This window comes from Prinia subflava, chromosome 13 (genome assembly GCF_021018805.1).
Source record: "Prinia subflava isolate CZ2003 ecotype Zambia chromosome 13, Cam_Psub_1.2, whole genome shotgun sequence".
In the NCBI taxonomy this organism is placed as follows: domain Eukaryota; kingdom Metazoa; phylum Chordata; class Aves; order Passeriformes; family Cisticolidae; genus Prinia; species Prinia subflava.
This window is the reverse complement of record NC_086259.1, coordinates 11,621,636-11,640,345: the sequence shown is the minus strand read 5'-3', so window position 1 is coordinate 11,640,345 and position 18,710 is coordinate 11,621,636.

Below are 18,710 nucleotides of genomic sequence, written 5' to 3'. Positions count from 1 at the left end.
ATCAATATGTTGTGAAAGTTTAATAAAAGTTTGAATGTGAAGTGCATTTACATTATTTATTGTTCTATTCTACTTCTGTTCAAAATGTAACAATAATGTGTTATCTAGTCAGCTGAATGTATTCAGGAGCTAATCAAATGCCATTAAAGGCAGAATGTGAAAATAGAATATAAACCAATTCTTTCCAGGAATACTTTTAGTCTAGTTTTAGTTGGTCAGATAATAACTGTAAATTCTGAACATATTTCTAGAAATTAAAAGCTGATTGTGAGATGTTTGCAAGAGATGGCAATCAGGTTGGTTTTGACCCCTCAGAAAGTATTATGTATCTAACTCTCATTAGCCTGCATTAGTGAGATACAACTCTCACAAAATAAAGGGAAAGAAAAAGTCATATGCACTGTCTTTGTTGGAGTGTAGTGCCAGCTACAAGAGGATTTCACTTTCACTTATTGGCCCTTATAAAATGTCATGGCGCAGTCAGGCCCTAGGAAAAGACAAATGCTTGTAACGTAATATTGGGTTGTATGTGGTGTCAAACTGGACAGTAGCTCCAAAATGCTGTGTCATTTGGTCTATATCTATACAATACACACTGCTAAGTGTGAGGGCACTTCTCTCTTTAGAATATAACTTCATAACTTCTGTGACAGCAATCAAAGAGCATTTCTGTGACCTCATTTGCATTCATGCCTTTAGCAGTGATTACATTGCCATAGTTAACCAGTCTGAGACACACTCCTGGTGGCACCTCCAGTGCATTCTAAACCCGCAGCAGTAAAAATGATGACATTTTCACCAAAAAGATCAAAATACAGAGCATGAATTCCCTTCTCATGCCTGGTCATGCTGCTGCTGCCATACAGCAGAAAGTTAGCAGCTAAAATATCAAGGGTACTTCTCAGACTGCACCAGTACACTGAATTATGGAAAAGATGGATAGAGAGATCAATGGAGTTTGCAGGTGTGTTACATAATTTGTGAAGGGTTTCATGGGGAGGATGTTTCCCATAGAGGAAAATGTGATTTCCACCTCCCTGAGCTTGTGAAGGTCTTTGCAGATGCCCATGCTTTCTTCTGTTTACATGTTCTTATTTTTTATATTGGGAAGGAACCACTTAAAGGAACAACAGACTTAATTAAGGAAGTGCATGGAAAATGTGATGGCAAGTGAATGCAAAGTAATGTGTACTGGAAGGGAAAAAATGTTATGTCAGAGTCCTTTGCACTCTATTAAGTTAACTGTTTCAACTGAGGCAAAGGAGTCCTCTGCCACAATAGACACCTCAGTGTCAACTTCTCAGTATGAAGATAAAAAATTGAAGAGCATGGTGAAGTTGCAAGATGAATAGGTGACAAATAACAGGGTACTGCTGTGGGCAGGCCTGTCTGAATCACTGAGTGCAGTTGCTGATCACTGGCTCTCAAATTACATGACAAAGGGATGTTGGAAAAGTTTGGGAAATCAAATATTGAGGAAGGACTGTGGCCAGATGGGAAAGGTTGGCTGGTTTGCTTGGTAAGGAGGGGAGACCACTTAACCAGAGTCGGAAGGGCTGCAGCTCTTCCATTTGTGTGCAGGATCAGGGCTGAAATCTGTTACTGAGCTCTAAAGAGCTCACACCAACAATGGTTTTAAAGGTCATGCTCCAAAGTTTTACATCCCTTGGATTCACCACTCTTAGATTTAAGAGTCAGCTTTATTATTTTAATTAGTTTACAAGGAGACAATATATGTGACTGCATGGATTTGTCTAGCAGGGTTTCTTTTTCCCCCATAAATTTGCTCTTCTGGAATGTTGAATGCACAGAAAAAAAGTTTATTGGAAATTATTGTATTTGAAAAGGGCATTAGCTATTCCCTAGAAAGAAGAGAAGCGAACACAAGGTCAATTTACAACCTGACCTGAAAACACAAAGTTGATAATCGGCCATCATTGCTTATTGTATCCATCATCTGATTTGTTGAAATGCTCAATAAATCCACTATTAGGAGAAAAAAGTGCTTACATGCATTTTTTTCTTTTAAAAAAGAATTAAACAACAAAATAAAAGATTGATTGACAAGACATCAATAAAGCTTTGAACACACACTGCTGACCTTTTTTTCTTTGCACTGCAATCTGTGTTTATTAGAATTCAGCTCCTATAAATACATTTCTGTGGATAAAAAAGCAAGCAGCTTCTTAGGAGTTTTGTTCAATAAACTTCTGTGAAAATTCTAAAGACTTAATACATGGCTTTCAATTTAATTCATTCTGTCTTCCCTTCTTAAAAATAAGATATAAGTGAGGATGAAATAGGTTTAGCTGGTGAAATCTTTTTTCTAAAGCTGTATTCTTAAAACTCACCCTTCCTTTTTAATGTCTGCTACAGCAGTTCATTCAGAACAGACAGGATATATATCATCTCACGCCTGGTACTGTAGGCTATTTCTTCTCTTTAAATAAAAACATATTATAAATCTGTGCTGCACTTGAGTGTGGTAAGCACTCAGGTTAGTGACTTCAAAAGTAGAGCTGCGATGAGGCTTTGGCAGGCAGTAAAGAATGCTGACCAACTCCTTAGACCTTAGTTTCTATTTGATCTTTTTGAGAAAAAAATCTCTTCAGAGCCATTCAAAACTGTAAAGGTGGCACAGCAGTGATGTCAAGCCTTTTAATTTTGCTGCAGGCCTAGTGATATTCCTGTATTAGGGGTTTTGTGCTTAAAGCCTTGCCTCTTGGAAGCCCCTCAGAATCTCATTCGTTTTGTGTTGCTGAAGTAAACACGTAGTTGGTGTTGCTCTAAGAAAGAGTGAAATAGGAACTCTAGGCTGAAGTGGCCAAAATTTGAAACATAATGATAAAAGTGTCTGATGGAGACTCAGAATTTGCTTTTCCTTGACATGTGTTAACTGAATGGAATTCTCTTCTCTCCTGGTTCTACAGAGGAGCTGTGTGTTTTTATGGAATTCTTCACTGATGGTAAAAAAGCCAGTGCTATCAGATTTTGTCCCAGAGTCTTCTGCTTCCTTAGTAATTCCTAAAAATTAATTTTTTTCTTCACTGTTTTCTATTCTCTTCTAAGACAATGTTTTTGGCTCACGCATTTTTGCCTTGATTAATGGTACGAACTTCTGATTAATTGAAACTATTTTCTCCCCTTCTCTCCCTGTGATGTTTTGATGTGCTGGTTGGGTTTTTTTGCTCCCTTTTTCCCCAGAATCTCTCTCTCTGTTTTGTTTGACAGGCAGGTTCCCTCACTAAGTGCTGGCTGTTTTAGGGGGTTCACAGAGTGCAAAATAGGAAAAAATTGCTGGTGTTTCTTTTAACACAACCTACAAAGAACATCTGCATTACACCTGGAATGGTCTCATGTAGCACAGGAACACACCCAGAGTGCTGAAGCTCAGAGATACCTGCTCTTGCCCTGTGCTAAAACTGAAATTCAGAGGGCCTTTTCTTCTGTTGGACACTGGGTGGGAGCTGGATTAGCTATTTATATTAGTCTACATATTTTTAAATACTGATGATAACTGGTTTTATTCCTCTGTTTTGCTCTCATCCAATTAGATGTAAAATTACTAAACTGTCTTTTGAAAGGGTTTATAGTTCCTGGATGGGATGGATTGTATACACAAGGAAGTATTTTCCTACTTGGCCTCTGCTTGTGTTAAACCTGGCAACACGTGGGACAAAAGCATTGAATATGATTATTTCCTAATTTTGACTGTGTTATGTCATGACTGAGGGAAGGTTGCACACAAAGCAGGTGATACTACTCTTGTAAACCAAAAGGTGAAAAGGAAGAAGGCACATAGCACTCTGCAAAGATAATAAAAAAATGGGGTTTGCTTTGTCCTCCCTTACATCTATAGGGGGAAAATGTTCATTATAGGTGATTTTATCAAATGTAAAAACTTAATAAGATTTCCTAGTTACAGGAAGAAGGTGGTACACCTTTTTAGAAATTCTGTACATTTATAATACATATGATATACTACAAAATCATTCCCATTTCTGTACAGTATATCTAAAACACAGCCACACTCCCCTCCAACTATATCTATTAAATATAAGACTTTAAGGAGACATGCAAGCATTTCTTTCAGATCTAAGCAGACTATATAGAAATTTAATTCTGCTTATTCGATAAAAAATTATTTCAAAAGCTCTGATCATTAAGATTATTATTAATTACTGTGCCAGTCAGCTGTGCTGACAAAAAAAAATTCATTCAGATATAACTGAGCACATTAAAAATATTGGATTAAAGAATTAGCTCTGCCAGTTTTAAAGTAGAGCAAAATAAAATCTGAGCACATACAAGGTGATCATTTACCTACTTTCATTGCACATTGTTTGAATAGTTTGTATTATGGATGGGGAATTGCCCTCAAGGAGGTTAGTTAAAGTAATAAAGGCTTCCCTGCGCCTCAGGAGCCACTCCCTTTGTGATATGACCTTTCTGTGACTTCTGAGCTCAACTCATTATGAAGACAGACAAATGTGTATTTTAAGTCTTCTTGAAAGCTTTTCAGGCATTATGCTTAGTGGTAAGGTGCCTTTTTTTCCTTTTTTTTTTTCCCTTTTTCTCTTTTTTTTTTTCTTTTTTTTCATTTTCTAAGCTAGTTGCAATTGAGAGTGTGAGGGAGAAGAAATAATCATAGAATTGGTTAGGAAAGACCTCTAAGATCATCAAATATAACAATTAACTCAGCATTGTCTCTAAGGACCACATCTACTCATCTTTTCAATCCCTCCGGGGTTGGCCACTCCACTGCTTCAATGGCAGCCTGTTCCAATGCTTTACAATCCTTTCAGTGAATAAATTCTTTGTAATACCCAATCTAAATCTGTCCAGGTGCAACTTGATGCTACTCCCTCTCTTTGTGTTATTGTGTTGTTTCTTACCTGAGAGAAGACACTGACCCTCCCACCTGGCTACAACCTCATTTCAGGTAGTTGTAGAGAGTGATGGCTCTTCTTTTCTCAAAGCTAGAAGTCACAACTGGCCCCCTTAACCAGATTTTTGTGCCTCATGTTGGTTTGAGGTGGCTGAGTGGGTGTTTTTAACATCTAGAATGACGTTGTCCATGCTGGAATTTCAATTTCAGAGCAGTGTGGGTTGCCCATGGTCACTCTAGTGCTGCTTTAGCTTAAAATCGGACCTGTTTGTCCCACCCCAGGGCTGGTGGCACCACGTGCCCCAATTCCATGAGACATCCTTGCCCCCTGTTCCCATTTTATCCGTGCTCATGGCTGGCCTCATTGCAGTGAGCAAGAGGCACCCGATCATGTGTGGTATTGGGTACTGGGCCAAATTTCACCTCACCTCCAGCCACTCCTCAGTGTAGTGCTCACCGTTCGGCCCTGGGGGCTCCAGCAGGGCTGTGTGTGTTTGGGAACAGCCGGTGTTTCCAGACAAACCCTTGGAATGGAAAATGCAGCTTTGAGCCACGAGGGCGGGAAGGTGCCAAAGGGCCGCTCTGTCCTCGAGCCCTCACCACCCGTGGCGGTGACGGGGCCCTCGTGAGTCCTGCCGATTTAAATGCAGTGTAGAGCTTGGCTGGCAGTCCAGCATGTGTTTCACATCCCCAAACTACGGCTTTAAAAGAACCCAAATGTGGCTGTTGCAGCAGAGAGCCGAGGCCTTTCCGGCAGCCCGTGCCCCGCTGGTGGCTGATGGGCCGGGATCGAGGAGCGCCCGGGCTGGGCTGTGCAGCTCCAGGAGAGCATTCTCTGGCTGGGGCTCATCAGTGCCACCCCACAGGGCTTGGGGACACGGGAAATGACCTTCTCTGAGAGCCAGGAGGGTCAGGGATGAGCCTTCCTGAAGTGCTTGTGGTGTGGTGAGGGCGTTTCTTCGCATGTAAGTGCTCGTCATCTGTATCGGCAGCAAACGTGGTGGGTAGAGAACTTTTTCTTGTGAGGTACAAATTTCTTGTGTTTAATTGAAGGTTTGAGAAGAAAAGCCAAAAGCTCTGAAAGCTGCTGTAAACTAAACAGGACTACACTGCTTATTTGTACCCACGTGGTGGTGAGCAGGTCAGTGCCTAACAACCTTCAGGGGGACTGTCTGTGGAAACCCTCAGATCGCTGAAGTAGGACTGGGAGAAATAAGCAGAAATGCTGTAAAACAGTAACTTCATAAATGTCCTCATTTCTAGCCTCACATCAGTTTTGCAGTAGCTGTTGAATTTTCTGAGTATACATGTTCAGAATTGCCAGACAATTTTTGCAAATTTTCCTGGTTGCAGTGAGTGAAGGTGTTGGGGCAGTGCTGGAGAGCACCTGCGAGGGGTACATGGGCAAGCAGAGCACTAGGACTCAGGTCTTCAGGAGATATATGGGTGCTGAGGTTGATAATTTTTAAAGTTATTCTCTCAAAGATCCAGTAAAAATTCACTGTTTGTAGAAAGAAGGGTGTTGAAAAAGCCTCCTTGCTACGATGTTTACTAGAAGTGCAGACAATTTTTTCATCTGAGCAAATATTTGTAGGGAATTTTACGTGTAGAGGTGTAGTTGGTTTGCCCTGCTGAATTTTCCAGGGTGCATTTGGGAGTATTTTGCTCACTCAGCTGTAATCTTAATGTGAAATGTAGAACTCGGTACACCATTTCCATTTCAAAGATCACTTAATATCATTTCTGCAAATTTTTTAATTTGTTTAATTAAACTTAGCACTCCATTCCACTTCATTAGATCTATTTAATTTTCATGTATCTAAGCAGTTTTTCAAGTACATAATTAAGAGAATAGTTTTATAAAATCAGTACTTTTTTTATTAACATCCTCCAGAACAGGAACTATATTTTCCTGTTGATTAGCACATGATGATAAAAGTATTAGCATAAAGTAATAAGAAGGAAGTAATCTAGTCCTGTTTAAAATGTCCATCCTGAAGCTGGCCAGCAAGTATTTTGAAGAATGAAAGATCTGTATGCTTTACAGAGACTTTGCAGGAGAAGTGAATGCAACTATAATCTTGGTATTAATTTTTTGCTGGCAGTGGGGAGTGCTCCTCACGAAGAGAAGTGGTTTGTAGTTTGCAATTGGGAGTTCAGCTTTGGGTTTCAGTTCAAGTACCATACAGAGGTGGATTTCATTGAGACCGTTCTTGCAACCAAAGTAGGTGGGATGCAGAAAAGGGGACTTGCACATGATCAGAAGCAGAATAAACTGGGAGCAGAACTAGCAGAGTCCCCAGCATCCCTGTCACACTTGCTCAGAGAGGAGACAAGGCTGCAGTAGTTCTCATGTTGCCTGGTGGCTACAGCCTGTGGATGTCTGGAGCAGGAGATAATGTTTTAGAAATTGATCTCTGGGTAGAACAAGGATTAATCCCATTTGCATCCTCTTTTGATAGGCCAGTGGTATGACTGAAGGGAAAAAAATTACTGTATACCTTCATCATCATCTTAGCAAAATAAAAAATGCTGTGTGGATATATTATACAGTTTCTGTTTGTAGCTACTTGAAAAATGGGCATCAAATATAGATGGAGAAGGTGAGGAAATGTCTTATTCCACAAGAGCCACCTACAACTGCCTTGCACTCCATAGCCTGCAGGATTCATATAATGAAAACTAATCTACAGTACAGCAACAAGATGAATCTGTGTAATTTAGTTCCCTGAACTCACACTAACTTCTGTGTTCTTTGAAGCTGATTTTCAATATATTCTTCTGCTAGACTGTTTTATGCAGCTGGAGTTTTGTATGCCAGAAGACACACAGTACTGAGGAGTGAGTGAATCATTCGCCGGTGTGTTTGGAGGCTTTGTTGTGTGCGTGTGCTTATGTACGTTTGTGGGTAAATATTTGAGGGTGTTATTTGAAAGAAAATATGAAAACTGAGAAACATATGTTCCTGATTTAGTTCCCTGAAATGGCAGACAGCTGTCTCCCAGATTTTTTCCTTGCAGAGGCCCTACAAATTGTGCACCATGTGCCCCACTGCACTGTGGCCACAGTACATGTCTCAGGGTACCTCATCCTATTTGGGACAGTGTGTACAATATGCACTGCCATTACACTCTCAAGGCATTTATTAGTCAACTAAAAGTCCATAAATCCTCTCCCACAAGAGGAAGATAAGATTTGTGGCATAGCTGAGATACAGTTGAGTTTAGATGTAATTTTAATCCTGTTCAGCTTCAGAATGAAACCAAAGTAAATGAAACTATATCAAGTCCATATCTAACAAAAATGTTAGAAAAGCTGTGTCAATGCACAAACAGAATTTAAAAATTAATATTTTAAGACTGAAAAATTTTGTGGAAACTTACATTGTATCTGACAGTTCAGCTCCAATAGATATAATTAGGCCAAGGTTTAATTAAATTAAATTATTTTTAATGTCTTTTCATGTGTCTTATGTAGAATAAAATTAACTACACTTGGTTCAGTTTAAACACAGGTGAGAGGGTTCCTTGGGTCTCACATTCATGCTCTGTGAGAGTTTTTAATGTAAAAGGGAGGAGCAGAACATTTCCATGACACTTGAAAACCAATAGGATTGGTAGCTCTGTTAATAAAACTCCTAACCAAACCTATTTTTTTCTCAGAGTTGAGCTTTATGGATGTTGGTAAAAGCTGCTGAGGTTAAAGGATTCACCTGTTTCTTTCTTGATGCACCCTTTAATTTGCACATATAAGGTCATTGACAGTTTGTGGGGAACGTTTCCATGGCAGGCCAGGCCCAGAGCAGTTCTTGGTGTGCTGGGTTCACCTGGGTTTTGGCATGTGAGTATTTTTCCTTGCAGGAGATGGTGACAGCAGGTGTCAATGATCATACAACCCAAGCATGGTTTTTTTTTCTCTCAAAGCATGAGAAGAACTGGACAATAAGCAGTGTACAGGTGCATCTGTTTGACATGAAAGCTGATCAGCACATGCTGGAAAACCAAACTAGGGGTCCAGGCAGCCTGCTGCAAGTGCTGAGACTTGGCTCTTGCCTCCCTCTAACATCAGCCACTGCTGGTCCCTGTTGATCTGCAGAAAAGGAGACAATTATTGAACCCTTGTTTTGGCTTTTTTTTTTTTTCCCTCTAAATATTATAGCTGAACTAAACTGATGCAGTAAATATTCCAGTAAGCAAGGCAGCCCACCATCTTTATGAGCTACTGCAGAGCCACTCTGGGGCTCTTGCAATCCTATTAAAGAAGCTTGGTCCCTAGTTGCTCTGAAGAGGAGGAGTGTGCTCTTTTAACTACATTCTGAGAAGATCAGTATGTTAAATATTTCAGACTTAAATAGGAATTAGCAACATTGTTCTGTCTGAAAGTGATTAATTTTGAGAGCTCCTCTGGCAATCGCTGTTAAAAGTCTTTGTATTAAATTTGCCATATTGCAGTCTCTTTTTCCATTCCACGTTTGAATGGCAGTTCATTCCAGAGGCTCAGTGCAGGGGAATTATGATGGTATTCAATTAGCCAGGTAGCCTCTGAAGATTTGCTAATGTACGTATGAAATAGAAATCCACTCTTAAAGCTTCTCTGACCTGCACTTTCATTTTAACCACTAAATAATGGTTCTGTAATGTACAAAAGGCAGCCTCTCTGGTGGCATCCCAGGGATGAGTGGTGTCCCTGGTACACCACAAGCACAGATGGGGCAGAGACCTGAGAATTGACAAAATGTTAAGCACTGCTTGCATGAGACGGTCTCGTGTAAAATGGGGTGTGTGGAACTGATAGATCAAGGGTTGTTTAGAACCATTTTGCAGCAGTGAGTGAAGATTCAAATCCAAATTCAGGTAAATAATGTATGCCCAGAGATTATCTCTTGATTTTTTTCTCGGAATTAGAAAACGTGTGTGCATACACATACGGCAGTGTTAACGATGGGTATTCCATGTGCACAAGGAAGAGCTCTGCCTTCAGGATGTGTGACTTTCATTGTAGATAAAAGGAACTGACAAAGAAATAAAAGAACAAAATTAAAACTCTGGGAGGGAATAGAGTATGCAAGGCTCCCTTGTTAACAACAGACATCTGCCAACATGCAGACAAGCTATGAAGGGGCTTGTTTTATCCTTAGAAGCATGACGTGGAAAATACTCCTACCAGTTTTAAGTTGTGTACACTCCAAACTGAAGAGCCCCTTGTAACACATTCTTTACCAGATTTCACATAATCTCACCAGTTTATTCATACCACAGTTTTTTGCATGTTGATAACTTATGTGATTTGTGGTTGATTTTGTTTATTCTGCTCTTGGTTTTTTTTAATGAACGTTACATTACTACTATCTCTTCTGCATTTAATGTGATTATTATGTGTGGAATCTTAACAGATTGTAGATTTTGCTTGTTTCTAAGACTGAACCTTTTTTATCTCAGACTTCATAAAACTGAGACATTAAACACTGAAGAGTGAGGGGGAAAAAAAGTGTAATCTATAACAGGTATTGCATATTTCAAGCAAATTAGGGCAAATTATTCGCTGGAAGAGATTCTAATAAATTCCATTGTGTAAAGCATTCTGAACAAAGTAGTTATAATATACAACAGTAGAAATGCAAAATGTGGTCTATCACTTAAACAATGTACTTCTGAGCTAGTGTTTTAACAGTGTGTCTATTGCTATTTAAACTTTCAGGGAGATGAAAAATTTTGCTGTGAGTGATGGAAACTGAGAATCTGTTAGAGTGAACAGATGAATGAGAGCATGCAAAACATACACTGTGAAATTCCATGTTTGACCTGACTGTTGAAATAGAGCTTGAGTTTTGAAAACAAATACACACAAAAACAGAAACACCTACAAAGGAATTTTGATGTGTTATAAAGGCCTATATCATTAAAGCCAAGGAATTCTCTCAGTTTTTAAATGTTTGCAGCAAGTTTTTGTAGTCCCTCTCTGAGCTGGCCATCGTGCAAAGTAGGACACTAAAGAAAGGCTTGTAGAGAACACTGTGATGCAGAAAGGAGTGCCTTGTGTGTCTGTAAGTAAATAAAGGCCAGGGCCACACAGGGTTTTCATTATTAATTTCTCAATTGTTTTTCAACTGAATATCATCAGGCTCATTTTTGCAATCTTTAATTTTAGTTGGAATTTAAATATCATCCTACCAAAAACACTGTACACCCCACTTTCAGCTCCATTTTTTTCCTGATTCATTCTCCAGTTTTGCTATTGAGGCTCTGACCTTGTGTCCACGTAAAGTAAATTGAGCAGGTAAAAACTACAGAAGAAGTCAAATTAATTTTTTTCTAGCCTTCATTTAGCAAAAGGTGCCATTTGCCAAACTGTTAGGTGATGACATCTCTCATTTGGTATTGAGAAACTGGGGGAAGCCTGTGCTGGACTGTGAAATGTGTGAACAAGTAGTTTATTCTTATTTATTCTCAGTGAAGGAACACCAACCTGTAACAATGTTGTGCCTTGATTCAAGGAGATAATTTTTGCACTGGCTAAAACTAACAATAAGTTCCTCAAAGATGGTATCAGTGTATGAAATAAGAACCAGAGATGGACAATCCCCTTCAGAAAGTGACTTACTGCAGCAATCTAAAAATTATACAGGAGCTCATTACTTATGAGGTGGTTGCAATAAGATAAAACATCAACCAGTTTCTCCAGTACTTCAGGGAGAAAGAGACAGTTTTTAGTTACAAAGGGACTGTAAGTTGAGAAAATTAGGGCTGAGCGTGTAGGGTCTGTCTGTTTTTAGATGATCTAACTTCAGCAGAGAATGCATTTGTCAGTTACAGCAGTTAATGCTGTCGATGTTTTAGTGGGAACCACTTAGCCATTGAAGTTAGCATCGTGGCAATGAAAAGTGTCCATATTTTCTGTCTTAGGGTCTTGCATATGTTTTCAAGGCACCACACTAAGATTTAGTTTTCTCTGGGAAGCAACCATGCAGATAAAACTGTCTTAAAGTGTATTAGCTGTGCTTGGGTGTGGTGAGCAAGGGAGGAGTGAAGTGGAGCTGGCTCAAGGCATTTTGACCTGAGTGTGGCTGGAGGCAGCCTGCTGTCCCCTGGCTGGGGCAGCATCATGTCCTGCACTCCCTGCACCTCCAGAAGATCTCACAGGCTTCTTCTGCACCTGCAGCCAGGGAGTAGCACTGGGTACCTCCCTCCCTCAGCTGGGAAATGCTTTGGGAGCTATTGACTTCTTGCTCCTTTTGCCTTGCCTGTGCTAAGCAGTCATGGGGAATGTCATGTTTCTTCTACACTGATTTGGGGATCAGGACAGGCAAATTTCTGTGTCCCTTTAAAACTTTACCCTCTGAATTATTCCACCAATGCAAAAGAGTCAATGGACTGATCCCAAGGCTGTAAGACAATCTTTGTTTAAAGAAGAAGAGAATTATATTTCAGCATTTTTGTGACAATTATAGTAATCAAGCTAAATTATCCATAAACCAGAAAAAGGTATCAGTTTTACATTTGAAGGAAAGTTTTTTATTAAAAGATAGTTTTGTTTGGTATTTTATGCCTGGGATATAACCGCGTTAGCCACCCAGAAACCACTGTGGTTGTTTTTTTCTCTATTATTGCTTGGCAAAGTTATTGAGGAAAAATATCAGAATCTGAGGCAATTCCAAAAGATGTTTTCTTGCCCTGACTCGGTAATTCTGCCTTCATAAATTCATGCTGTCTTGTCATCCTGGTTATATATCTCTTTTAACCACAAAAAGCCTTTTAAAATGGGGAATAAGTTCACGTTGTAGGTCTGGAATTGAGTTTGGATTAGCAGCAAGGTGGAGGGTGCTCTGCTGTGCCCAGAGCGAGGGCAGCAGAAGGGCAGGGAGCCTGTCCCTGGCTGATTCTGTAATGCTGCTCCTGGCAAGGACAACCTTGCATTTCCCAGCTGCTCCTGCCTCCCTCCACTGGTGTAGTCACAGTGGGCATTGTCTTGGGGTGATCTTGTGCTTTTGTAACCAATAGCTCATGCACTGAGAAGAAACTGAACTTTTAAAGGTAATCATAATATTGTAAAATTTCTGGGATTTTTTTTTTAATTTTTTTTTTTGTGTGTGTGTGTGAGTAGCTAATGAGACATGCTCTTTATTCCCATATTCCCAAAAGTAAATAACTGTGAAAAATTCACCAACTATCTCTCTTAGCAACACTGTGCATTTTTGGAGATGAGGAGGCCCAGTTTCTTTTAATTTTTTGTACACCCACAGTGGACAAGGATGTTATTGAAAACGTGTTCCTTTTGCATAGTTTGAGGAAAGTCAGAGGTTCAAAACTGATCTTACAAACAGAAAATTTGACTGCTGGAACTTGTCCAATTTATTTTGCTGAAATTTGCTATTTTGAAATTTGAGTTCTTTGCCTCTGCACATACCAGGCTAGAGTTCCTTTTTCCAAGCATAATTCCAAAGGTAGGATTTATTTCAAGGATTACATTGTATTCATTTCACTTACCAAATCAAAAAAAAGATCATTCTACTGAAATTTAAAAAATAAACCTAACGCAGTGTTAATTATTTTGGTAACATCTATCTTCAACACTAAATGAAGGAATGAAGTCTGGAATAATTCCTGCATTGAAAATTAAGACATCTGGGTTCATCCTTGGCTCCACTGTTGTGTTTTGCTTAAGGAAATTGTATCATCTGTCTCAGCTTTAGTCTGTAAAACCAAAGAATGCACAAAAGTGTTGTGAGACTATTGTTTCTCATGAAAGCAAGTGCAAAGCAAGTTAAGAGCAATAGTTTTTACTGCTAAATATGGGGTTGTAAGTCATGATAGTCAGTTTGTGAATTTTATGTGATTTATATGATGAATCTAGCATTTTTCCATCTTCATGCATAGTTCTGATTTATACAGTTGCATTCATTACTCTGTATTTCCAATATAATTAGAGAACAAAGTTCAGCCTGTGGATTGTTAATGAATGACTATAAATACCATTTCATAGGTAGCTCTGACCCATAACTGGTTGGTTGCTTAGATCACATGGTCTTTTTTCTGCTCTTAGGTTAGATTCAAACCCAAGAGGGAAATAATTACTACTTACACAGTAATATCCAGTTAGAGACTCCTTTCAGAGATGAATGCAGCCAGCTGAGTACAAGGCATTACAGAATCCTTCAATGGCAATTTTTGCAAGTCTGCTGTTTAGAAATTATTGATTCTTGCACTATTTGTCGTTCATACACGACGGTTTTATTCTGTAGCACTCAAAGTCTGAAAAGTACAAACTTTAACTATTTTGAGCAACTCAAGTTACTCAGAACTTTACAATGTACAAAGGCAACCAAGAAAGCATGAGGCCAAGTACTGGAAAACAGGACACACGAGAGTCAGCCCTGCCACACCTGCTGGCTCTTGGCTTCACTTGGCACTGCTGGTGCTTTATTTCCAGCACAGTATTGTCTTGCGTGCTCCGAGACTATACATGGCAGAGGTAGGTTTTTTTAATCACCTTGAACTATAAAATATCTTGCTCCAGAGACTGGATCTGGGTTGTGTTTTTGGAGACTCTATAGGACTGTTAATAGGTTTCACTGGGGGACTTTGCATCTTTAACTTGCTCCAGTGTTTTTAGTGGTTTTTTGGGGTTGATTAACTCATTTTGTTTTCATTTGCCTATCTGCTAGTTTTTCCCCAAGGAAGCCTTGTGATTAGGTTTATAGGCTCCCTCTCCAGGGAGAGCTTATTGATGCCTTTTCTAGTCTCCGAATTGCATTTTCCATCTGTTTCTGCTTGCCTGGCTCTGGTTGTTCCAGTGCTTATTTTTGAAATTTTTTTTGCATACTGTATTTCCTTTGATTTGTGAAATAGCAGTGGTGTCATCTCACCTCACCTCACAGACAAAGTAGACAAAAGCATAAAGGGTTTTCAAGTGGTCCCAGAGAAGTTCTTGAACCATGGCTTGATGTGTTTCCAGATTCTGTGCCATGACTTCTAACTCTCTGTCCGGTATATCAAAGTTGAGTTGATGTTGTGATGATTTTTCAAACTGCTTCATCTCTTGGGAATACTAGATTTCACAGACTAGGCTGGTAGCTATTAAAAAAAAAAATTAAAAATTGCAGCTAAATATCAAAGTAGTTTGAGAAGGTGCAGAAAAATTGATAAAATTTTCTTTGGTAGAAATTTCTAAGAAGTTAAAAAATGCTAAGATGTATAAATATTATATAGTGCACAGGATGTAGCATCTTGCTGAAGTGTATAGCTGCTCGTTGAGGCGTATCTGAGCTTCTCCTCCTCACAGCTCTACTGAACTTGTAAGGATCTGCTATGACTTTAAAGCACAAAAATCCCAAAGCAGACCCATAATGTCCAGGGCTGCAAGTGTCGAGTCCAGCAGCTTCTACTTGCTGCACAGTTCCCTTCTCCAGGATAAATGAGAGCAGAAGATCTGTGCTCTCTGCCTTCCTGGGCTGCTGTGAAAGGAATGTGTTCTGCCCACGGGGTCTGTGCCCTGGCCACTTCAGATGCTCAGCTCTTCTGATTTACTTGGGATACTTAGTTTGAACATTTGGTCTTAAAACTGGGAAAGACAAAATGCATCATGGAGCAGCATCTCCATGTTGTGTTTTTTTTTTTGGTGTGCTTTTCAAGATGCCATGGAATGCTAGCACAATAAGTTCACTGTACAAATCTAATTATCTCAGGGTGTGGGTTTTTTTTGGCAATGTTATTTGATTTATTTTTGAAGCTGTTAATGAACTGCATTGGGAAAGAGATTACATGATTTATGTAACATTTATTTTCTTTTATTCTTTGTGATCTGCCTTGTTATAAACCATGAATTGTTTAAGTGCTTTTTTTGCTTTGAACTAGCAGGAGAGTGGCAGCATCTCTTGTTGGATTTGTTCATTTTTTTAAATGAATCTAAAACACGACTTACACACCAGGCTGTACTTTCACACAAAGGACACCTCTGTGGTGATCCTCTCTTTCTGAAAGACTAAGTGAGGTTCTCTTCCCACCTTTGGCCTCACTAATGAGATCTGCAGGGGGGAGTCAACATCAGTTTTCTCTGTTGGCATAATGACAGAGTTTCCTGGAGATTGAGCTATCAACACCGATATAATTTAATTGGGGAAGGAGTTTAGTCCAGCCACAGGCATGCATGCTCAGCTGGAGGAATGCTTTTTTCTAGACTAATGTCGTTTCCTAGTCTCTGAGTAGAAGTTCAGGACAATCTTTCTGCCCAAGTATTATTTAATGTTCCTGAGAGGGAGAGCATTCTCTTGGCCATTGAAAGCCAATAAGCTTATGGTCATTTTCTACAGATAACAACAAGCTTTTGTGCAAGTTTGGGAAATCCTGACCAAGTGGAGAAATTAAACTACTGAAAAATTAGGTTATTTTAATATTTTTTTAACATCTCCAGAAGCAATGGTTTACTTAACAGTGTAAGTAAAAGTAGTATGGGACAGTGTTTTATGAAGGTTTAGTGATGTTCTACAGCTGAAAATTCTGGTGTTTTGGAGCAGTTTCTCAGAAGTGAGTGTATTGCTTGGCATGCCAGATTACAAGGCTCAAGAGGAAAACTTCAAGGGAAACTAATCTTGCAGTCACTTTTTGTTCTTTCAAGTAGTTGACCTTAGTTTTTACAGTGGTTTCAGCTATTAAACTAGTCTCCTTTTTTGTTACGTTTTAATTGTAAAAATACTCTATATGCTCTGAACCATAAACAGAGCTGAAATTGCTGACTGCACAAATAGCCCTGTCACTGGAATTATCACAATAATATTGTGTAGTCTTTGTGACAACAACTTTCAAGGAAAAATAAAATCCTGATCTCAGCCAGTTAACTACTGTATATTGTGGAACATATATATAAAACATATAAAGCTATACACATTGTGTATATATATGTTTACAATTTCTTTATATAGAAATTAGTATTAAAAGCCAGAATCTTTTTTCTGACTTTGAGAATCAATTCATTTCCAGCCTAAGAAATATTTCCTATCCCCATTTTCACAGTAGAGACATTCTGTTTGTAACTTGTGTTTGAGCAAGTGTTGATCTTAACAATGAAGGAAAGGAGGATGATGTTTGGATTTTCTTTTCCTCCCACTGAAACTAAGGAAAAGAAAAAGTGATGTTAGTTGAGGAATTAGTTCACATAAAGGGTCAGTAGCTGGGGTTAGTACTTAAAAGTATTCATTCTCTTAAGAAAAATAAATACAATGTGCAGTTAGCATTAAGTAGTGCAATTTTGTACCTCAAATTATTTAGAAAGCTAAAATATTTTCCCTATGATTTTGTGACTCTGTAATGTAATATCAGCAGTTCTGTGCTATTTAGCTAGGTTTGAAAAATGACATTGTAAACTTTTCTTTGTTGGTCCTATTTGATGGGGGGTTATACAAAGTGTCAAGCCCGTGTCTCCTGTGCAGTCTGTATGAGCTGAGAGTACCTCAGAGGTGTGTTAGTGTGTAAGACCCAAACTTGTGCTTCCAAAAAAAAAATGAAACAAGGCAATACAGAAGGAGTAAGGTGGGAGGCCAGCTGTCCATTAGGTATTTCTATAAATAAATGCTTTGCACTCTGGAGAATGCTGGCCAGACTGTGACATGTCTTTGGCTTGCAGGGTATCAATGTGTTGTGACATTTACCTGTTTCCTAGAGCAATAAAATGTGTTCCTGTATGACTTTCAGATGAAAGCCTTGGGTAGCTGTTTCCTGAGGCAGCCACAGGAGTATTTGTTGGGTGATGAGGGGCACTTCTCAGTACCCTGAGTGCTACTGGAAGGCCTGAGCAGCACAGAGGGGTGTGGAGCCAAAGGTCCCCCAAACACAGCTTTGGGGCAGCTCCTGCTGCTGGAGCAGCAGAGCTCACAGTCCTCTGTGCCCCAGCGCCCCAACCCCACCCTCAGTGCTGTGCTGGATAAAATGGTTACAAAGCAATCACAGAAACCACAACACAAATATCTCAGTCAAACTATTCCTCTCCAATAAATTATACTCCCTTGTACCTGTAATGCAAGACTAAATTTTGGGTTACAGGAGTTTGATTTGAGCTGAAAACCCAGCTGCCCTTTAAGATGTACAAGAGCACAAATTTGATTGAGAAACCAAACAATCTTTGGTCCAAAATCTATTTTGGGTTAAATGTGATGGTGGATTTCTATATACATTCAGAATATTCTTTTTAATCAGTGTTATTCCATGTAGCAGGGGTCATCTCTGAACATATTCATAAACTTTAGTAAAAAAGTTAACTCACATAATGTAACACATTGTTTTTCACAGCAGATTTAACACTATCCTGAATTTAGTTCTTTTTATTTTGGTTTGTTTATTTACAGAGAAACCTACCACAGGAGCTAGAGCTTCATGATTTCTATCAAAAGGTAAGAGTTACTTTGTTCAAAGATATCTGAATGATATTTGTCAGTTCAATATAAATCTGGTTGTAAAAAAAAAGGTAACAATGATACATAAAAACAAAATTTAATGAAAAGAACTCACATTATGAGTGAATTTCATGAATCATGTAAAGGTGTGCATAAAAAATTGAATATGTACACTTTAGATCTCAGATCTGATAAATATTTCATTGGATTAAGAAATGCACTCTTGAAGCTTACCTGTATATAAAACATAAGAATGCATTATGGAGGTAAGGTACTCTGTCAATTAACACACTTGTGAATATGTCTGTCTGTCACTGAAAAAAACCCTTTGTAATTATTAGACTTAAGGTGGCTGTATCTGTACAATTTAAAAAATGGAGGCCTTTGAATGAATAGAAGTAACTGCTGAGGTCACTACTTACACAAAGTGTGATTGAGGAG